The following is a 23,252-nucleotide window of genomic DNA, read 5'->3' as shown; positions in this document are numbered from 1 at the left end:
CCTCGATCTCACCCCACCCATCAGCTTCACATTGTATTTCACAACGATGGGTATTGTGCTGCTTCCACTATGCAGTGGGGAGACTCACCAGGTTCACATCCCCTGCTCAGCAGAAATTGGACTTGCCAGCTTTAGTCAGGGCACAAAGCCGCCTCAAACTCTCTCCTGATTAAATGAGTTTTTCACTGTATTCTGTGTTTTATCCCATAACAGCTCATGAGCCGTCCTAAAAAGACCCATGTTTCATCTGAAAACCACCCTTTCACCAACAATGTTTGGAGAAATTAAGTCAATTAAGTCATGCCATTTGAAGCAACCCCCGTGTTGTTCCCACCTTGAGTGGGGAGGTCATTTCATGTGACTAAGCACCATGAAAGTGATGCTTTACACTTTAACATCAACCTTAAGTTCAGCCTGAGAACACCAGTGGAAAGCTGAAGCTCCAGAACTAAGCAGACCTCCCATGCTCATCAGCTCCAGCAACATCCCCCACTTATTCCCACCCCCACACGGGAAAGCGCCGTTTCCATATTGAACGCAAAGAGCCAACACATTCCCTACTGCCCTCCTCCCAAATTATTCAGAGCAACCCACGGAGTCTCTTTAAATCAGGCTGGTGGGGGTGCAGCAGAGACAGGTTCAGCTGCCAGACACTTCTGCGCCATGTGCAAATGCCTTTTGGGGGGGGGGGGGGGGAAAGCAGCTAAAGATAGTTCCCAGTCCTGTAATCAGACCCACAAGACGGGGATTTTACTCCCACCCCAGATGATCCACAGTTACTGGGACAGATGCCTCCTCTACACACCTAAATTATTACAAGCTGCTTTCTCAGGGAGTTGCCTGGGTTTGAAGACCTTCATCGTGTTCTCAGTCCAGCCCCAGGGTACCAAAAAGTACTCGGCCATCAGGATGAAAAGCAGCAATGCTCAGGTAATGGTTTCTAGCTGCAAAACACACCACGGTGAGCATCCCGCAAGGTGATAAAACAGTCCCTGTGTCACTGCCGCAGCAGCAGGAAGGTTTCCCCATCACCACCTTCACATCCCGCTGGCTCCAAAGATGCTCCGTGACCTCAGCCCATTGGCACGCTCAGGATAAAGCGAGCGGAGCCTTTCGCCAAGTATCAGCCCCCACAGAGCTCCCAGCTATTTATGGCAGGTTGTGTCCAAAGCTGAAAGTATTTATAGTATCTAGTTACCATCCATCACTGGGCCAAAAAGAAAAAAAGAAAAAATATCACAAATTAAGTGTTCATCATTTCGCTATCGCACTGGAGAAAAACCTGTTAGAAAGGAAAAGGGAAGGAGGAAAGTTTATTGCAGATTCCCTTTTCTTATCCCATTCCACATACTCCATTTCTAGTGGCCATGGTCCTCCAGTGGACCAGTATCACCGCTCATGTGAAACAGTGACATTACGCTGAGGTTATTACTGTAACAGAGCAAGAACTACGTACTAAAATGTTGGAGCCAGACAAAGTCATCAACACAACATTTTCCAGACCCTCTCTCCCATCTCAGCCTGCACCACCCCCCAAAAATTCCCCCCCCTCAGGCACGTCTCACCATCTTCATGCAGGTGTTGCACACCCTAACCAGGCCATCACCAAGGACAAACATCCATCAGGTCATATCCCTCCCCACAGAGGCCACCCAGCTCCTTCTGCAGAGTTCCTCAACTATTGCCTTCAAGTTCTCCATGGCAGCTCTTGGAGAACATTGTTGCCCACTGCAAGAGGAAAGCATGCCTGCTTCATGCAGGTGTTGCCCACCCTAACCAGGCCATCAACAAAGACAAACCTCTAACAAGTCACCTCCCTCCCCACAGAGGCCACCCAGCTCCTTCTGCAGGGTTCCTCAACCATTGCCTTCAAGTTCTCCACGGCAGCTCTTGGAGAATGTTGTTGCCCACTGCAGGAGGAAAGCCTAACTGCAGAGGGCACACACAAAGCATTTGGGGACAGGGGTTGCAGGACAAGGATTTGAATCCCAGCTTCATCACAAGCTCAGGGGTACAAGATACTCAGGTAGATTCAGTTTGAGCATCTCACCCCCTGACAGAGAGAAAACGGGGTGCTGCGTGGTTGAGGGTGGCACCTGTCTGCATCCAAAAAGGCACCCACCACGCATTTGAAGTGCTGCCAACAGTGAGCTGCAGCTCTGCTGGATGGGCTGTCACCCTCCCTCCAGTCAACCTGCTAAAAATACTCTGAAAACATCATTGGAGCTGTATTCCCACTCGTTAGAGCAGGCACCTGAAAAGTGGAGTTGACGAGCTCAGACTAACAGTGTCACAGTGGGAAAAGGCTGAGCAGCCCACCCAAGGGGAGCTGCTTTCCAGGAAAAACCCTTTTCCCTTGATGCTCGACAGCTTGTTTGCATCACTTCCCCGGGTGAACGTATGAGAGCGGTGCACAAATACTCCTGTGATAACACCGATCCCGCAAATGGTTTATACAGGCTACTAACACCAATCTCCAACTGAGGATCAACGGTCTTGACCTTCCAAAAGGCAAACCTCAGAGAAAGAGGTGGCTCATGCCAGGTCCTCCTGGTGCCTCTCCCATCCCAGGTATGTCCAAGACCTGGTTGCATGGGGATAGCAGAAACATGACCCCTCACATGAAACGATTTTTGACACCATCAGACATGTCTGCAGAGCAGTTGTGTCAGAAGCACAATTGGCCAAAGACCATCACCCAAGGAAGTTGCATTCATGGGACTATTCCTCAAGGAAGGAAGAAACTACATACCTACCTCCCTTCCTACAGTATCCAAGTCTTCACATCCTCATCCTGCCCTACCAAGGTAGTGCCAGGTCCTTTATTTTGCAGTCGCAGAACAAGGAAAGACACTTATCTCCGTGACCAAAACCACTGAGGATGTGTGCACAAAGCAGATGGAGGAGCCCAAATCATCACCCAATACCTCAGATATCCTTCACACAGAATCACCACCAGAGCATCAACCCACAGCTTCATGGCTGCCTCACAGTATCTGAGGAGAAATAGCCAATAGTTCAATTGATTCTTAAATTAAAAGGCAGGATTAAAAAAAAAAAAATGTCCTTCAGCATTCCCAGCGTGAAACAGGAGGTAGATGGCACAAGCAAGAACTAAACCCTCTTCTCTAGAGACAATAAATTTCAGATACCTTCATCTTGCTGGAGAGGAAGGACCCAGAGTTCACCAGTTCCTGCAAGCAAGCATCTCTTGCATGGCCAAGGGAGGAGAAAGATTTGCTCTTGGGACTTCAGGCTGCACACAACATCGCTGAGGTGAACCAATGTGGGACAGGCTCTCAGGCAGAAGCGAGACCTCAGACCCACCAGACAGTATCCCTGAAGATGTAGTAGATGCTCCCAGCCACGGACAGACCAACCAACATTTCTGCTTTCTCCTTCACTGCTAACTGACGACGCACCATGCATCTGCTCAAGCTCATGGAAGAGGCACAGCAGCCCCTAAGAGTCCAGGGACCACCAGTTGCCCCCTGCTGCCATTTTCTCTGTGGGGTCAATGCAAGCAGAGGTGACCACATCGCAGTCAGAGAGCATCCAGCAGGGACGCAGCTGGGCACAGGACCCAAGGGGTGAAGTTCTGCCTCCTATGATCCCATGATGCTCAAAGCAAACGCCCTAGAACCAAACATGACTGGAGCTGCACAGGAGAAAGGGATAAAGAGGGGACAAGGGAAAAATCAAGGCCAAGCCATTTTTATGGGGTGGTTCCTTCAGGCAAGTCCTCCTCATCCTTCCAGTCAAACACTCTTGCTCTGCAAAGTAACTTCCAGGAGAAAAGAAAATAAAAACTACACACAAAAAAATAAAATAATTTCTTAAATATAGGCCCTTTCTACCTAAGCTGAAGTGTGACAGGGCACAACTGAAGCACTCCAAGAGCAAAACACATCAGCTTGAATAGACCTCAATCACCTGAGATGGGCATGGGGGAGGGCATAAGGATGGCACATGAGGGAGAGGGTTAAAGCATCCTGCAAACTTTGGGGAAAGAAAACTGTGGCTGCTTCTGAGCTCCCCGGTTCCAGAAGGACAGGGAACTGCTGGAGAGGGGACAGGAAAGGGCTACAGAGATGCTGAGGGGACTAGAACACCTCTCTTGTGAAGAAAGGCTGAGGGACTTGGGTCTCTTCAGTCTGGAAAAAAGACGACTGAGGCAGATCTTATCAACCCTTATAAATACTTAAAGGGTGGGTGTCAGGAGGATGGGGCCAGGCTCTTCTCAGTGGTGCCCAGTGACAGGACAAGGGGTAACGGGCACAAACTTGAGCATAGGAAGTTCAACCTAAACATGAGGAGGAACTTCTTTCCTGTGAGGGTGGCAGAGCCCTGGCACAGGCTGCCCAGAGAGGTGGGGGAGTCTCCAGCTCTGGAGACATTCAAAACCCACCTGGACGTGTTCCTGTGCAACCTGCTGTAGGTGACCCTACTCTGGCCCAGGGGGGTTGGACTGGGTGATCTCCAGAGGTCCCTTCCAACCCTGCCATTCTGTGATTCTGTGAGAGCTCCAGGATGGCAGTGACATACAAATCTTCACTAAGCCTACGCCACCATGACACCAAGATCTTTCAGCGTTCTACAGTTCTTCTATGAAAGCAAGACAAGTGGCACCCCCTACTTTGTCCATCATTCACAACATGGAAAAAAAAGAGTTAGAATTTCAAACTCTGTAGCTGGTTTCAACTCTATCACAAGAAAATTACTTAAATACAGGCCTCATGTTTCATGGCAAGGAGAGGATTAGGATTTATTACTACTGGGACACAAGGTCTTCCCCTCAGGCAGGTAGCTGTTGCCTTCTTAAATTCCCAAATCTCTCAACATGGCAATGAGCCCTGGGGGGAATCCAGACACCCCAGCAGTCCCTATATATCCCCTCACCAAACAGGCGCAGCACAATTTATTTCAAAGCTCAGCCACTTGCAGCGATATTTATTTTTTTTTAATAGCAGCTACATTGCCTCAGCCCAATGCTTTTTGCTCGACAGCTCTGCCATTTAGCAAGCATTAAACCTGATGGTGCATGAGACATAACAGGGTTTTTACTCACACCCCTGTCCAAGAGCTGGCTCAGTAGAGCTGACAGCCACAAGTGTTTTAGGCAATATTTATCTTATACCTTTTCTTCCAAAACAAAAAAAAAAGCCAGCCTTTCGGAATCAAACATATGGGATCCGTCATCAAAAATGGCCAGTTTGGGGGCAGAACATCTCATCAGCTTCAGGCAATGCTGAAACACAGCAATAAGTTTTATGGCTGCTAGGCAAAAACTAGCCAGCAGAAACCAATAGTGGCTGAGCTGAGACATGTACAAGGAGAATCACAGAATGGTTTGGGTTGGAAGGGACCTTAAAGATCATCCAGTTCCAGCCCCCTGCCCTGGGCAGGGACACCTCCCACCAGACCAGGTTGCTCCAAGCCCCATCCAGCCTGGCCTTGAACCCCTCCAGGGATGGGGCAGCCACAGCTTCTCTGGGCAACCTGGGCCAGGGGCTCACCACCCTCACAGCAAAGAATTTCTTCCTCAGATCTCAGCTCAATCTCCCCTCTTTCAGATTAAAACCCTTCCCCCTCGTCCTACGGCTTCCCTCCCTGCTCCAGAGTCCCTCCACAGCTTTCCTGGAGCCCCCTGAGGGACTGGAAGGGGCTCCAAGGTCTCCACGGAGCCTTCTCTTCTCCAGGTTGAACTCACTCAGCCTGTCCTCCCAGCAGAGGGGCTCCAGCCCTCCCAGCATCTCCGGGACCTCCTCTGGCCCCGCTCCAACAGGTCCATGCCCTTTTTGTGCTGAGGACTCCAAAGCTGGACACAGTACTGCAGGTGGGATCTCCCCAGAGTGGAGTAGAGGGGGAGAATCAGGATGCGAAATCCGGCTTCTTGACCAAGAACCAGGGCACTCCCATGAAAGAGTAACACTCGAACAAGAGCTTTCCACCAAGTGCTCCTCCTGGGACTCCAGAACCCTTTTTAAGTATTTATCTTAATGAGACTAATAAAGGGTTGAGGAAAAAAAAAAAATCACGTGAGCAAGTAAATTGGGCTGAGGTCCCAATTTGATTCCAGAGTCTGAAGTACCCCTCACAGAGGGAAGATGGTACACACATAAGAGGATTTAAGATGTGCCTGCTGCCTCCTCCTACTGCCATGCGCTTATTTTCTCTTGCTCTTCGACCTAACTCCAGGCTCTACCACATTTGTAGTTCGCTTCCAACTTGAAGCGGAAAACTTCTTCTAAAACATATGAAATGGGTCATGGATCCAGTTCGCAGCAATCCAGCTAAAAAGAAGATTTGAAAAAACTGCAACCCCCTTCCCTCAATGCAAAAGGCTGGTTTGCGTTTTCTGACTGCGGTATTTAAACAAGAGAAATTTCACAGGAGACACTGCCTTAAGCAAAGGTGTTTGAGTCATAATAAGCACCAACAGATGCTCTTTCTCCCCAGCTTTACAACATTTTGAGTCAATTCAGATATAAAGATCAGTGTATCAATTCTGGTAGAATTCAGATGGCTTTGCTTCATGCGGTACTGGAATTGTATAGCCCCAGGAACTCATAGTTCCACTTATCTTAACTCTGGCTTTTTTGGATTAAGTTACTATCACAGAGCCAAGTTAGAAACACTGGATGCTGTGTGAAGTCCCATTAGCTGATTACATGTCTGAACAGCAGCAAGCGTTTGCTGAAAAAGCGAACCCGACTGCCCAATTTGGGAACCAGACGGTCAGGCTGACCTTGCACACAGCGGCGTGTAATGGCAACAAGCGTTTGCTCCCACTTTTGTCAAAAGCCATCTCTTCCAACAGCTCCTACTATCTGCGGCACAGCCAGGCCTGACGTTCCTCGGACCAACCCTGGCTGGGCCAGCTCAACCCCGGAGTGGTGATTTGCGGAAGGCAGGCGTATTTCTGCCAGACTATAGCAAGCATCACTCTTGCCAACTCCCAGCTTCCTCCCTCTTCTATCTCCTGCCATGACACCAGTTGGTTCAAACCAGCCTTCTTCACGCCCTTCCGGAGAGCCCCACACAGCACAACAGTACAACAGAAAAGGAAATCAAGCTATTCTAAAACTGAGATAAAAATAAAGTCTTCAAGAGCAGGACAGCCTAACACACACGGCAAGAACCAGGACTGATTTGTGTTGTGTGCACAACAAAAGCAAGAGGACAGCAACACAGAAGGATCTTCCTGCCACAGCCAGCAGCAGGTGAACCTCAGGTATGACTCTCCTTTCCCATGACTTTCTGTACATTTAGAATCATAGAATCGTTCAAGTTAGAAGGGACCTAAAAGATCATCCAGTTCCACCCCCCTGCCCTGGGCAGGGACACCTCCCACCAGACCAGGTTGCCCCAAGCCCCGGCCAACCTGGCCTTGAACCCCTCCAGGGATGGGGCAGCCACAGCTTCTCTGGGCAACCTGGGCCAGGGGCTCACCACCCTCACAGCCAAGAATTTCTGCCTCAGATCTCAGCTCAATCTCCCCTCTTGCAGTGGAAACCCCTTCCCCCTCGTCCCATGGCTCCCCTCCCTCATCCAGAGTCCCTCCCCAGCTTTCCTGGAGCCCCTTGAGGGACTGGAAGGGGCTCCAAGGTCTCCCTGGAGCCTTCTCTTCTCCAGGCTGAACCCCCCCAACTCTCTCAGCCCGTCCTCCCAGCAGAGGGGCTCCAGCCCTCCCAGCATCTCTGGGGCCTCCTCTGGCCCCGCTCCAACAGCTCCGTGTCTCTCCTGTGCTGAGGCCCCAGAGCTGGAGGCAGCACTGCAGGGGGGTCTCCCCCGAGCAGAGCAGAGGGGCAGAATCCCCCCCTCGCCCTGCTGCCCACGCTTCTTTTGATTAATTTGGTTTGAAAAACAGGGAAGCAAACAAGCAAAGTACCTTCCCACCCTGCCTCCACTTCCTAGGAGGAGCAGTCAAAGAAACAGGCTCCCTATTCCAGTCCTTGACTGTCTGGCTTCAACCTCCAGGCTCCATCCCTGCTGGGAAAGGAGGTTTTGCAGAGGCTGGAAAGGAACGTTTTCATTTCCTCATGCCAAAAGGGAAAAGAAAATTTCTAAGCAGCGATCACACCGCTCTCCTGTAAAACAGGTATCACCATGTCTCCCTCCTGGGGAGTTTTGCACATGAAAATAAACTGTATTGATGTTTTTAGAGAGAAGGTCTGGGCACCTAGCCACTGGAGAAGGCTCAAAGTTGCAGATCCCAAGAGGATGGAGATGTCTGCACAAGCATGAAGTCAGCTGCCTAAATTTGAGGAGGACAAAGAGATCCCCACACTCAAATGCCAGCAGCCTCCTCTTGGCACATTCAAGGAACACATGGGAGATCCTGGGAATTATGCTCTTCCAAACCAAGGTGGGAGCCAGGTGATTCCTGGCCAGGGTCCACGCCACTGTACCCTTTACCAGCTTCAACCCACGTTTTCACCATCCTTGCAGAGGTCAGTGCCCTTGAAGAGCATCAAACCAAGTTGGGAGAACAACCCTCCCTGCACAAAAGCACCAGGAGCTCTTTCTCCAAGCAAAGAGCAGCCTGGTGAGACACAAGAAGGTGGATCCCTCAATTTAATTCAGTCCCCATTGAGGCCAGCTACCACCTCCATTAAGCACCAGCCAGCTCATTACACACACAACCGTACAACACAGTAAGCGGCCATCTCCGTTTAAGACACATGCTTGACCAGTTTACAAGCCTCATTCCCCAAATTGTTCGCTTTATATACAAAAAAAAAAAAAGCACTTAGAGGGACTTACAGAGAAGCAGCACTTCCAGCACGATTCCTCGTTGGATGTTTCCCTGCTGCTAAAGGACCCAAGACACCCCCACGTCTCAAGCCTTGCTGATCGTTAAAGTTTTAATAGCACTGATAAGCTCTCAGCTGGAACAGCTCTTGCGCACAGCGAGTTTTATCAGCCGCAGAGCACACTTGTTACAGAGCCTTTCTTATCACTATTACAAATATCAGCAGAGATAGAGAGAAGCACGTAACGCTTGGGAAGGGAAGGTGCAGAAATACCAGTGGACACGGTGTCTTTTGACTCCGTTTGCCCAAGCTCGTGACCTCGGGGGCTCCCTGCTCCTCACCCCACATACCCTCAGAAGCGCCGCAGCCCCCAGCAAGGACAGCCCGACATCCAGCCCACAAATTGCTCAAGGAGAGGAGCAGAGCAGACTCCAGACCTCATGCCAGTGGTCCAGCTATTTCCCTCCTGGGAACGCACAGCTGAACTACAAATTTCAGCGAAACAGCAGGAAAAGCCAGTATTTTCCCTGAGCTGGGGGTGGGGAAGAAGCCAAGAGAGCATAAGTGATGGTCTCATGGGTCCAATACAGCACTCAGTACAACCAGATTATTACCCCAGAAGCTTGGATTTAAGGACTTGCAATAGAAGGGTTTTAACATTATAAGCCGACACTTTTAGAAATATAGAAGATCCCCCCTTGTTTAAGCTTATTCTGCTCTTCGAAGTGGATCTGTAGCTCTTCACCGCAGGATATCTCTAAGAAAGTCTGGACGTCAGGTTACAGCTTCACAGCAAACTCACAGGCTTCGTTCCTGCTAACTAATCACATTCCCCACCGTAAACAGCGGCGTTTAGCACATCAAGACGATAAAAACCACGAGGGCTTTTTCAGCCCAGCAGGAACCTTTGCCTTCAGGTCACGGGCTCAAATCCAGCCTTGCTATTAACCGGCCGACCTCCCTCACCCCCAACCAGAAGGGCCCATCCACCTGCAAAGGCATTTATCACCCCGCCCCAGGTGACACCAGGGCAGGTCACCAGCATCATTAAGGCTTCCCAGGATGTCAGTATTGAGCCAAGCATGGTCTGAGATCAACCTACACCAAAAGCTTTCCCAGCCCGGCAGATGGACTGCAGCCGGCAAGCTGTTTGCAACACCTCCGCGGAGGTGACCCCTAAACAAAGAGCATTATTTCCAATCCGCAGCAGCTTTTGGCAGAGCTGGAGTTGCATTACAGACCCACTGCAGGTTTTGAAGGTTGGAAACCCAAAACTGGATGAATCGACCTTGTATTCAAGAACAACAGCTTGCACCCCATGCCTTTTCTTTTGGGGGAAACAAATAGGGGATGTTCAGATTTGATCTGGCTGGGCATATTGCCCCAAGAGCTCTGACAGCTCCTAGCCAGAGGCCATGTATTTTAATCTCCCCTGGCAAGACGGAAAACACAGTAAAAGGCTCCCACTTCCCCCAGTTGCTGCTGGGGTGCTCTGGCCTGTGCTGCGATCCCCTGTCCACTTCATTAGTCCACGTGGGGTGAGTTACTGGTATCCATTGAGCCATGGCAGGTGGTCACAGGAACCCCTGCCATGTTTTTCATGCCTTAAAAAGAGAATATTTAACAGCTGCTTTGTGGTCATCTTCACTGCCCAAAGAAATATATTGATCTGTGCCACCCCCCAAGCAAGTATCAAGCATGAAGTGTTCAAGGCCAGGTTGGACGGGGCTTTGAGCAGCCTGGTCTGGTGGGACATGTCCCTGCCCATGGCAGGGGGTTGGAACTAGATGACCTTTAAGGTCCCTTCCAACTCTAACCTTCCTATGACTATGTCCCCCAGTGCCACAGGTGCCAGCAGGCATGACAGCTTTGCAGGACGCTGGGGTATAGCAAAGACACCATTGCATCCAGGTTTCCCATGCTGGTTACCTCCATCCTGGTGGCACTGCCCACCTTCTCCCCAGCACTCTCACCCTCCAACGAGGAGAACAATTTTCCAGGCTACACTGAGTTAATGGAGCTGCGTTACCAGATAGGTCCATCTCTCTTCAGACAATGCTCAGAGCTTCCAGCTTGCTCCAGTAAAAGACTTCTTTGCCTTAAATACAGCAGAAGAAAAAGGTTGGTAGATGCTAAATCCTAGTCACCAAATGCAAGCAGCTCTGGGTGGACTATTAATTTCTTTAAAGACTCCCAAGTTGGGAGCATTGGGCCTGTCGACAACAGCTGGGAAGCTGAACAGGTTCCTGCCTCCAGCACAGCTCCTGGGCAGGAGATGCCCACCCTCCTCAGAAGGGTTTGTCAGGAATAGTGGGCACCAAAGGCACAGAGACCCTCTTGCATCCAGAGACGCCCTTCCAGCTCCAGAGCTCTAACAAACCACAGAGCAGGTTCTGAGCTCCTCGTTGCCCATGTTATTCCTCCCACCCCCATGCAAGCTCAGGACCAAAGCCAAAACCACAGCACATTGCAGGGCTGATATTTGCCCGGGTACAAAGGCAAAGAAGGACGCTTCCTCAGGCGCTGGCCTTCAGCCGCACCACTCCTGCCTGTGTTTTCAGGGACAGCAGCTCCGTTGCTATAATCCCACAAGCACCTTTATTTTCCTTTGCAGAGCAAAGCTGTATAAGGAGAACCCGCACTGTTTGTGTTTCAGGAACACACGTCTACGCAGCGGCGTGACCTTGTGAGGCACAAAGGCTCTCCTGACAGCATAAGAGACACCAGAGCACATTTACTCCCATCACATTAACATTTTAACACATACAGCTGTCTCAGCGACAAGTACGCTGCATTCCTTTAATGTATAGCTCTCCAAGAGCAAGAGCCTGGAGATCCAAACGAAAAAAAAAAAAAAAGAAATCCTTACACCAAGGAGACAGATTAGGAAACACTTGTGATAAGGGAAAGTATCTCCAGCCAAGCTGTCAACCTTGCACTTTAAATTAGGCTTTTAATGAGGACTGCAAGCACGCTGCATTTCAGTGATTAACTCGGAGCTAAAGATGAGTTTAGCTGCTTCGTTTTTAACACGGGTTCTGCCTCCGGGTCTCAGGCAGGAGCAGAGACAGAGGAGAAGACAAGCACAACCGCGAGAAGCTTGGAGCCTGGCGGACACCAGCAAGTTTTGAAGCCAACGCCAAAGCCCGAGCAGGGGGATAACTCGCTCCTAAAATAAGAGCCACCCACCGCTATGTATTTACAGAGCATCAAATGCAATATAGCAAGCGTTTTGGGAGCTCATGAGACCCAGCCTGTCAGCATAGGGAAAAATGAGGCACTAACATATTTTTGGCAGGCATTTTGGTATATGTGCAAGAGCTGGAAAACAGGGCTTACAAGTTCAGTGTACTAAGTGCAGAGCAATCCTTTATGATAAACATAATTCACACATGAACAGGAACGGATCTAAAAACAGACGTTTTGAGAAGCTGTAGGTCTCGCCTTCCCTCCTGACTTGAGGAATTCCAGGTCTCCTAACAAGCCCCAAACCATCCACAGATTACAAGGACTGTTCGGCCATTATTACGGTGCAGATCTCTAAGCTCCAACAGCCAGCTCCTGGCCACGGATGGAGAAATCACAGCCCAAAAAGCAGGTGGATTTCTGCCTGGACACCCAGACCAGGACACAGGCGCTGCTCGTTTGCTGGATTTCAAACTGCAATAGGTTTGACTGACAGTTTAAAGTCTCATCAAGAAGACGCATGAATAATTAGTAAGTAGACTGGCACCAAAATTCCCACAATACCTGCAAACATAATCACTGCTGTATTGGGCGACTGCCTACAAAACATCACCTACTTGACAGCCTCAAGAAACATCCTTTCTGGGGCTTCTGCATACAAGAAAGTCGTTGAGTAAGAAAGAGACACACTGGTTTTGAACATACACTTCTTACCTTCTCCAAAAAGCCTTTTTCATCTCCAAGAAAGGTCAAAGGGTTGGATGACTCCTCCCTACATCAACAGCTGAGGCACGCAGGAAATACTTTAATCCCAAGGAAAGCATTAATTACCTCTTGGCAAAAAAAAAAAAACCAAACCCAAAAAAACAAACACAACAAAATCCACCCGTATATCATGGAGTGACCTCACCACCATGGTAAATCCCTGTAAACAAGCCTAAACCCTCTCTCTATCCATCTCAGAGACAGGGTTTGGACAACCAGTAGCACCTCCAGTTAGCATGACTTGGAAAGCCCCCAGCCCCACCTTGCCCCCTGGCAGCATGATGGAAGAGCACTGGGCAGGGCACTTGAGGCACAACCCTGAATATATCCCAGTTTTGCCACCATCCTCCAAGGTTTTGCTCAGAAAAGAGCTCTGCAGTCAGCACCATGCCTTTGAGATGGGGTCACACACAAGGGACACCTTGGAAGGACCAAGCCTTGCCCTTTAACACCAGGTTTCCGCCCTCCTGTCAAGGTCCTAGGCAATTTAGCAAGACAGCAAGCCTAGACACAAGCCTCAAATCCTCTCCAAGATCTTAAGTGACCTGCTCCAGGATTAGACGTACTTCCCAAGAACCTGATGGAGCACTCAGTGCATCACCTGCCACCCCACGACCTTCGGGCACCAAGTCCCAGCCATTGGCCACAGGGCTGTCACCATCTCCAAGTCTGAAAATGTAATACATTTTATTTATTTTGCTGCAGTTCTGCAGACCATTGACTTGATTTTAGACTCAGGCCATTTGATTTATGATTAGGCGACTGTCAACTCAAGAGACTCATCAATACGCGATAAGTGACCCAAGAGATACTCTATTAGAGCGGCTCAGAAGAACTCTCGGCCACTGAAGGGTACAGGCAGTCCATTACATCTTTTTAAACGCTACACCCAAAATACCTATTAAGGGAAACGCTGGTTTCACCTTGTGCTATTTAAGTCAGACGCAAGATGCTTTCCCTGAGCAACCTGTGCAAACGTGAACCTGAAACGCGGCACAGCTAAAAGCGGCGGGCGACCAGAATATTTCTGCATCTAACCACAGGCTGGGGGAGGGAGAAGTTTCATTTCAGCTCACCAAGGCCGGGGGTGGGGGGAAAAGGGAAGCAAAACACAGGGACCAGACATTCATAAAGAAATCGTACAAGTTACAGCAACGTTTTAAGAGACACGGCAGGAGTTTAAAAAAAAAATAATTAAAAATTAAAGGCAAGCTTGCTTTAAGGGGAAAAGCTCAAGTTAAAACGCTGCTTTAGCACAGCGCTACATGGTAAATCTGAAAGTGAAACACATCTTTTTGAGCATTCCCAGACAAGAAGAGCATAACCTTACGGTCCGTCACCTCCAAGCCCTCCAGGATCCAGCAGCCTGAACCCCAAGCACCAGGCAAAGCCTCCCAGAAAGCCCGGCTCCTGAGCAGCCGGTGACACAGAGGACACGGCGGTTAGGGAGCAGGAGAATTCAATTTTGTCATGACTAAGGAATTACATTAAAACGAGTACAAGCTATTTCCAAGGAAGAGATTAGCCGCCAGCAGGACTCTGCACAGATGTAGGAGCCCGGTGATGGAGCAGATACCCAAATTTGTGCATCACCCCAAGTGAGGTTCTATTTGCCCCCATCCCATTCCCACCCTTCATCCATTGGGGGGGAGAGGGGAAATACCAGCCCATTTCAGCAATACCTGGAGCTACCAAAAAAAAAAAAAATCAGTGCAAAAAAAAAAATAATATTCACAAAGGAAATGTTTTTCATAAAGCTGATCCTGCCCAAAGCCCAGGCAGGGAAAAGAGACAGAGCTCAATCACAACGTGTAATGGATTCAGTATGTGAAAACACGCGATGCATCGAGATAGGCATGAGCATGGAAAAATTCCCTATTGCCACCCAAGAAGGTCCTTGTTTGAATACCCTTCAGGGGAACATGCTGTACCTTGAAACCACTCCTTGGCAGAAATCATCTACAAATATTTAATTACGTATAAAAATAAGGCTTTTTTTTTTTTTCAGGTTATTGAGCAAGTCTATTTAACCAAAAATTCAGGCAGTATCTGCGGGTGTTTTTGGAGGAAGTGGGGAGAAGACAGCGGTTAGCTAAAGAGGAAAAAGCAGCAAAGCCAAACACCAGCACGCAGCTTTTTTCCCCCCCACCCCAACCCCCCCTGGCCCCTGAAAGTCAAGACATGCATTAAAGTAGCTGTACCTAATCACTGTTTATAGAGGAGCTGGCAGGAAAAAGCAACCGCTATAAACAGTCTCTTAAATCCCTTTTCCCAGCATCGCACTTAGAATATTCCTACAAAGGTCTGTTGGACGCCGGCAGCGCACCCAGGGGCAGGGAAAGCAGAGCTGGAAGGGGGAATATTTTGCCTGGGGAAGAAGAAGTGCCTGGGTCCCACACGGATACAGGATATCACACCCCTACAAGACCCTCCTGGACCCCTGGGTTGGCAGAGGTTACCATCTCCACGCGGATTTTAGCATGGAAGCAGCTCTTTGGTGTGACACTGCCCTCTCCTGAGCAGAAGGAACTGCTCAGCTTCACGCTCAGCTCCAGGCAGTGATTTTTGGGGAGCAAACAGCCCGCTATGAGGGGAAGAAGCCAAGAGACACCACTCACCCCGCAACAGCAAAGCCCAAAGCAGCTACAGCCTCCTCACACCAGCAGCGCTTGTTATTCTTCTGCACAAGGATAAACTCCCACAGTCACCTCTTTCCCCCACCACTTGGTCTCCTTGAAGAATAATTAGCAGCTGCTGCAGCCTAACGAAGCCTCTTTATGGCCACAGCCAAGTGGCTGCCAGGTGGATCCCATCATTTCATCTCGACATCAGCAAGAAGGTGCCAAAGCACCTCAATAAAGGGCTTGTGGGCAGAAGTATGGCCCCTTTAGATGCATCTTCTCAAGGAAAAGGAGCTTCAGACCAGCATCTCAATGTTCCTCCACCCCATGCTTGTAGGAAAACTGCGTTCAGGAGGAGCCCTAAGTGCCCATCCACGTCCAACCCCAACACTCTCAGTGTTAGGGATAACCAACCTTCCGTAGCTGTATAGCACCAATGCCACGAGTATTTCAAAGGCGCAACCATACCTTTTTATCTTCACCCTCAGGAAGATTTACAAAGCAAGTTAAAGGACAATATTCCCCGCAGGTGTGTCTGTTAGAAAGGGACCCAGATCTAACTTCCACCACCTGTGAGCATCAAAGTGCCTCTAAAGCAAACAACAGGGTGAATGAGCCATCTGCTACCAGCACATTGACCTCAACCTACGACGCCAGTTGCAACCATGAGTTGCTGTAACCCACACATTAAAAATAAAAAAAAAAAGCGCAAAACCCTAAATATACTTATTTTGGCACTGAGCAGCGTGAAACGCCACGGCAATTTTAATGCAGTCACTTGAGATCAAATATACATGGCACTTTATGTATAAAAGTGCAACAAATAGTCCCTTGGCCCTTCCAGCTGGTTCAGTATCTCGTTATAATCTTCCTGGTTCATAAAAGCAATTTGTTGCCTTGCAAAAACTAAACCTTTTATCATTAATTCCAAGCCAGCAGTTTCTGAATCTACACCCGACACCAAATAAATTGATGGAACCAGAACTCATTTTCTTTGCGCCGCTCGTTGTCGACGCACAAGACAAACATCAGTCATGCTTCGCCTCCAAGTACAGAATTCATCGCCGGGAAGAGCGTAACGTGCAGAACATGCTTATTTAATAGAAAAAGTACAGCTTGACAGAGACACCCACTCTAAAATTAACTCCTCAAAGCAGAGCTTGTGTTTGCCACTGAAGAAGCGCCTCCTAAATCACAGAGAAATATTCTGCAGCTAAATATTGCTGGGATATCGGTGTGAAGACGCTTCAAGCCTGGACGGAGGAATATACGTTAAAATAGCAGGCTGCAAGGATTCAGGATGCATCGCTGCCCGGGTGGATAAAGGCTGTATAATGCATTAATGGACCGCTTTCCGTAGCCATCTGATGCCTGGCGAACGTAGACATGCCAGACAAAATGCAAGGCAGGAAATCCATTTATACTTCAGCTTTTCCCCAGCCCCACCTGCCAAGTGCAAGCCAGGAATTTCTCAGGAGGAAAGAAGGGAAAAAGGCATTTATCCTGCATCGCTGGGTGATCCAAACCCCCCCAAAAAAAAAAGCTCTTTACGAAAAAGCACCGGTCTAACTTCTGCTTGCTAAGAAGCAACATTCCAAGTTTCCTGCCAGTTGGGAGCACCCCAGGAGGAGAATACAGCATCCGAACAGCGTAGTCAGGTTTAACATTCTCCATGCACAGCATAACTTTCTAACGGAGAGAAACCTGTACAGGCTCACTGTTAGCACTCCTTTTCCTTCACATGGGGACAAAGAGAACCATAATTCAATATTTTTTTTTAATTTCACATGCAGCATGGTCATGACTGTTCCAATCGTCTATCCTTAATCCCTTTCCAGCCCCAAAATAACCCTTAAGCCAACACGATTACAAGTAATAACAGCGGCCGTACAGACCCACCCCTGAAAACCCAAAGCATGGCGAGTTTGACAAAGCCAGGTTTTTTTCTGGCTGAAGAATCCCCATTTCCATCTCGCCGGGGGTGAAATTTCACAGCTTCAACACCAGGAATTGCTACAACAGACCTTTTCCAGAGGAAAGCTCACATTTCCACTCCAACTCCTCAACGCCCAGTTTTCTAGGCGGTGAATATACAGGACTTGGGAGAGAGCTTCAATAAAACAGCAAGGAGATTATGTTTTTCCCCGCTTTTTCCTGAATTACTCCTTTTTCCGAGCCATTTCTTCGCCAGGCATCAAGACAAAATAATACCCTCTACATCCACCCTCTCTTCTCACTCCTGGAAAGAAATCTGGGGTCTTTAACACGGGGCTTTGCTCCAGAGGGATGTCCCCAAGAGCCACCCAGAACATCCCTGTCGCATCCTTAGAGGGTGCGAGGAGAGTTCGGGTGTTCGATGAGCACAGGGTGCTCCCCTGGCCGGGCAAGAGGCAATAAATCCCTCTTGGGATTTTGCTGCCTCGGGATTTTACAGCACCGGACAACCCTGGGGCCGCGGGACACTGCGGATGCCATTGTTTTGAGAGCGGCGTATAAAATGAAGCGTTACCTGTAAAACAAGTAGAGCCTAAAGGAGAAAAGGGGGTGGCCAGATCCACACCCTGGAAACTGGGGGGCCGGGGGGGGGGAGTGTCATGGAGAACCGAGGGGGGTACCCTGGGTGGGTGGCCACCCGTGTCCCCCACCGCGTGGTAGCACCCCATGACATCCCAACTTTGCTTGGGATGCTCCCAGCCAGGTGAGCCACCCACAGAGGGGAGGGGAGACACCGTTTTCGGGGGGGGGGGCGCGGAGGACAAGGATACCCCGTTGGGGAGAGGAAACACCTTTTGGGGAAAAAAAAAAAAACACCTTTTGGGGAAAAGAAACACCTTTTGGGGGGTCAAATCCAGCGTATCTGTCATCTGTCACACACCCAACACCCACCCTCCCCGGATCAGCACCACACACGCACCCCCGGGGCACCCTGCACCCCCCTCGCCGGACGGGGCGAGGGGGGGGGGGATGCAAAGGGGCCCCCCCTTCCTCCCAGTCCAACCAGTGCAACCCTTTACCTGCCGCCGCTGGGAGATCCTCCGAGCCCCGGGGGAGGGGGACTCCTGCCCCGCCGAGCGATGCTCCCCCCGGCAGCGAGGCCGGCGGGGGTCGGGGGTGGGGGGGTGGGGGGGGAGCCGTCCCCTGGCAGAGGGTGGGATGGGGACAGCGAAGGAGCGGGAGGGAGGTGACACGGCGGCGTCCCCGTCCCCGCAGCCCGGCGCGGCTGGGCTCGGCTCCGCCGCTCCGCTCCCGGGAGCGGGGCGGGAGCTGGGGCGGGCGGCTCCGCCCCGGACAGCGGCGGCAGCAGGAGGAGGAAGAAGAAGAGGAGGAGGAGAAGGAGGAGGAGGAGGAGGCATGCTGCACTCAAAGGCAGGCAGCAGCTCTTTTTTGGGGTGTCCCTAATGGATACCTGGCAGGGGATACCCGTCCCTGAAGGATCCCTGAGGGGTCCAGAGAAGGGCACCGGAGCTGGTGAGGGGTCTGGAGCACAAGTCTTGTGAGGAGCGGCTGAGGGAGCTGGGGGTGTTCAGCCTGGAGAAAAGGAGGCTGAGGGGAGACCTTCTCGCTCTCTGCAACTCCCTGAAAGGAGGGGGTAGCCAGGGGGGGTTGGTCTCTTCTCCCAAGGAACAGGCCATGGGACAAGAGGAAACGGCCTCAAGTTGCGCCAGGGGAGGTTTAGGATGGACATTAGGAAAAATTTCTTCCCTGAAAGGGTTGTCAAGCATTGGAAGGGGCTGCCCAGGGCAGTGGTGGAGTCACCATCCCCGGAGGGATTTAAAAGCCAGGTAGACATAGTGCTTAGAGATACAGTTTAGTGATGGTTTTTGTCAGCATTAGATTGATGGTTGGACTTGATGACCTGAAAGGTCCCTTCCAACTTCAGCAATTCCATGATTCTATGATTCTATGTGAGCAAACCCCGCCATGGTGGGATGCCCCAGGGGTGCAGGTTTGGGGGGTCCCCTACCAAGAGAAGGGTTGGGGGCACCTCTACCAAGGGAAAAGCCTTTTCACCCCGCCATGGTGCTGCCCCAAACCTTGTCACTGGGAGCCCTGAGGGGCTGGGAAAGCCATGGGGTGCTTGGTATGATCCCATGGGTCTGGGAAATGCCAAAAGGGCAGCAAACACCCGGCTTCATCCCACAGCACCTCTCCGTGGCCTTCATCCACCCCCATCTTCCTCCTCTGGACCAGGATGTCTGGAAATGGTCCACACAGGGACAATGTACATACACACACACACGTAGGGTGTAGCTCAAATAAAAAGCTAACCTGGAAAACCTCCGCAGGTTAGAGCAAATATGTGCCCCTATACGCCCCCAGGCTGCTGCTAACTGGGCACCAGTAAATCCCCGCTTGGCAGCAGGGACCAGAGTGGTTAAGAGGGAAAATACATCATTCATATTTCTATTTTTATATCGAAGGCAATCACATCTCAAGGCATGCTAGGAGGGGTGTTTTGCACAGCGGGGTGTTCCCACCTGGGTGGATGGAGGAGGATGAAAGGGGTCAGTTACAGGTTTGGGCTTTGCAGACTCCTGATTTCTCCTGCTCCTGTAAATGTGCCCTTTCCAACCCACCCATCAGTTATTTTTCCATCCACTTTCATCCCCTGCATTTGATCTTACATTAGATCCCGATCTCCCAAGCGGGTATGTGCACCATGCATGGGTCCCGTGGACCTCTTCTACACGCTGTGGGCATCCTGGGGTTGTAGCATCCTCAAGTTGTAGCAGTTTGGGGAAGGGATGAGTGTTTTGATGTGTCTACACCATGCTCAGGACTTGTTTTCTACGCGCTGTGACAGCGCGGGTGAATCGGGGTGAGAAGGATGTCCAGGGCTGCCCAGCACTGTGGACAACACTGAGCCATATCCTTGGGGGGAATTTTTTGCCCTTCTTGATGCAAGGTGGCAAAAGACTCACCTGAGAGCAATGGATCCCTTTCTTTCTGCAAATTGGCCATTTTCCACCACTCTGGCCCATTCTTGGAGCCAGCCCTGGAGGTGGGCATGGTTCAAAAGGTGCAAAAGGAGGAGATGTGCTGTCAAAATAACAACCAAGTGTGAGACAGATGCCAGGCTCCTTTTTACCGAGGCAGACAAAGCCGCTGGCTCGCTAGCAAATGTCTCTCTTCTTCCTAAGAGGCGTAGAAATAACCCAAGGAGCTGCACCCACCAGCAGGGAAACCTTGCCTGCAGGAAAAGGCTGGAGGTGAAAAAGCAGAAGATAAAGTCTGATCCAAAGTGACGATCCCCAGCCGCAGCAGAAGAGACGCGGGGTTGCGACGCAGGCGGCGGTCCTGGTAGGCGTTTGCCAAACGCTTTTCCTTACGGTGCTGCTGACAGCAGGCGTTTCAAAATCAGAAGTCCCTCAGAGCTATGATTATCTTAAATCCTGATGAAAAGACATCCCACGACAGCGTTTGACTCACCGCCTGGTCACAGGGTCCATTGCAGGGCTTTAGGATGGGTTTTCCCGCAGGATCAAGGGTGGATGTGCAGGGGGGGGCGGGACAGATGGGGGGATTTTGACCGTGACCGTAGGTCCTTGTGACTTTGCCAGACTTCAAACACAGGTGATGAAATTTTACATGCTATGGATGGTCTCCTTTTAATTTCAGCAGAAATAGTCAGGCCATTTGTAAGATCAAGGGAAAAACATTTTCTTCTGGCACCGGAAGAAAATATTCTTCTAACTCATGAGGTTCCAGAAAAGCTGCAGCTGCTCTGAACGTCAGCCAGTAATTTGCTTTTTAAGCATCCATTTGCTGAGCAAAATGCCTCCGAAAAGAATGGGGAGTTTGCACATTTTCAGAATATTTCTTCGTCTTGGCCAGTTGAATCCGACACAGGCTCCCCCCGGGGATGCCGGGCTGAGGAAGGTTTCCTTTCCAAGCCACCTCCACGCAGCTGTGAAGAGGGGAATGAAGAGCAGAAAAACCATCTCTCCCCGCGGTTGGCAGCACTTTGGCTGCTAAAGGCTGTGCGATGTCAAAAGAAAAAGTCACAGAGCGGCTGACGGAAGGAAATTTCATATGAATTTCGAGACAGCTTCTAGGAAAATAGGTGCAATTTTGCATTGGGAAAGTTGTTTTCAGATTTAGAAGTTCCTTATCCCATGCTTAGAGCCTTGAATGCTCAGAGCTATTTTAAATATCTCCCTTTGGCACGGATAAGGTTTCTGCTGTGCTTATTCCTCACCATATTCCCCCAGCCACATTAATTTCAAAACGATGCACCTATAAAACCCTCATTAAACCCCTTGGTACTCCTGTGGCACTCACAGCGTGTGATCCCTTTTTACCGACCCAGCTCAGCGCCGGTGCCTCGAACCAGGGGCAAGTTTCAAGCGTCGGCAGATTTCACACCACGTCCCAAAAGCGTTTTGTTATACACTTACGGTAGGGAAAAACTGGTGCAGAAGGGAAATTTTTCATTTTCTGGCGAGGAAATACGAGACTGGAGATCTGGCAATGCAGAAGGGCATCATGTGCAAAGCCTTAGAGGAGACAACGCTTTGGTACTTCAGGAGGGACGGTGAAGGAGATGCTGCGGTTTTCTACGGGAGTGGGAGAAGAGGGAAGGGGCTGAACGGTCCTTAACCACAACATCACCCTCCTTCAAGCAAAACTGTTTTCATCCCCTCCATAGACAGAGGAAAAATCTTCTTTTCCTCCTTCCAGACTGATGGGAGGGAAGACTTTGCTGGAGAAACACTTGCCTGAGCCCTTCTGACGACCCAGAAGTGGATTTTTTTTGGTGTCTTGATCCTTCTTTATGTCATTTTGGATGTCACTTTTCTGCGTTTGCTGCTGTGCTAAGGGAAGGTAACTGTAGGAAGGTTTGGGAAACAAGTCAGGGCATGGTGAAAGCACAGCAGATTCCTCCATGGCTGGCTTTTTGGGGAAGAGCAAGGAGCATCTGATTAATTGACGATGTAGCCAATACCTCATCTGGATGGAGGGTCCTGAGGCCACACCTGGGGTGGAGGGCCCTAAGTGATGCTTGGAGATTTGCAATACTGTCTCCACTTTGCAGAAGAAGAAAACGAAGAGTGACAAAAGCCAGGCCAAATTTATCTAGAAGACGTCTGGCAGGAAGCGACCCAAGACGTGTATGTCTGTCCGTCTGTCTGCCCTGTGCGTGGCGGCGAAGCCGGCGGGAGGTAAATCCCTGCCACGGCTGACCCGTAGCCATCAGCATCCAACCAGCCCCGGGCGAGGGGAAGGAAGCCTGGTAAGGGACACGCTATTGTTTTGCCCAAGCAAATACTCGGGGAATGCAGGGCAAACAGGAGGGAGATCTCCGCTTTCCTGTGTTTGTGCTGCGAATATTTTCTTTAAGGTGCTTTTTCCCAGCTCTTTCTCCAAGGCCTTTCTGCCTCTTAATAAGTGTCAGGAGGGTGTTGATTGCAAGCGGCCCCTTAGGCACAATTATTTTACCATAATGACATTTACAGGGAGACCTCACAGAGCTATTTTGCTACTCCATCCTCTGTATTTCAACCTCTCCTTCACCCTTTTTTTCTCATCGGGCTGCCCCAACAAGGCCGTGCAAGGTATCCATCCCTGCAGCAGGAGCGGCGGTGGGCTGAAGAGATCACCGAGGGCGAATACGGGAATGTTTGATGTTACCCAGCAACTGGAGACAAAGATATCATTTGTCCACTAAGCCAGGAAACACTTTGCCTGTTTGCACAATAGCTGTGTTTGCCTGCTCTGTGGTAGGTTAACCAGCAGCCCCACAACCCTTCCAGGAGATAAGATGAATGTATTTAAATAGGAGGAAAGCCACCGCGGCACGGATTATTGCTGCAGGTAAATCAGGTCCCAGCCACCTTTAGACTCCCCGAATCACTGCACTGAAGTCTTCCAGTGTGGGGGAGAAACTGTGACCGTATCGCTCGTCCAAACAGTCGTGAAAAAA

General features: G+C 50.2%; 1 protein-coding gene across 8 annotated transcripts in view; it reads right to left on the bottom strand.

Moving 5' to 3' along the window:
- Positions 1-18,614, bottom strand: part of GDPD5 (glycerophosphodiester phosphodiesterase domain containing 5) — a 194,293-nt gene extending 175,679 nt beyond the window's left edge. The window contains exon 1 of one of the 8 annotated variants that reach the window (XR_012585197.1): positions 18,343-18,587. The gene's annotated coding sequence lies outside the window, so the exon portion shown is untranslated. Of the gene's footprint in view, positions 1-8,766; positions 8,915-15,325; positions 15,538-18,342 lie in introns of those variants that run through there. The other 7 variants (XR_012585198.1, XR_012585199.1, XM_074572293.1 and 4 more) reach the window with 7 other exon arrangements.
- Between the last annotated feature and the right edge of the window lie 4,638 nt (positions 18,615-23,252).

This window comes from Larus michahellis, chromosome 1 (assembly GCF_964199755.1).
Source record: "Larus michahellis chromosome 1, bLarMic1.1, whole genome shotgun sequence".
In the NCBI taxonomy this organism is placed as follows: Eukaryota; Metazoa; Chordata; class Aves; order Charadriiformes; family Laridae; genus Larus; species Larus michahellis.
Note: the sequence above shows the minus strand (reverse complement) of the source record. Positions and strands in the feature narration are given on the sequence as shown.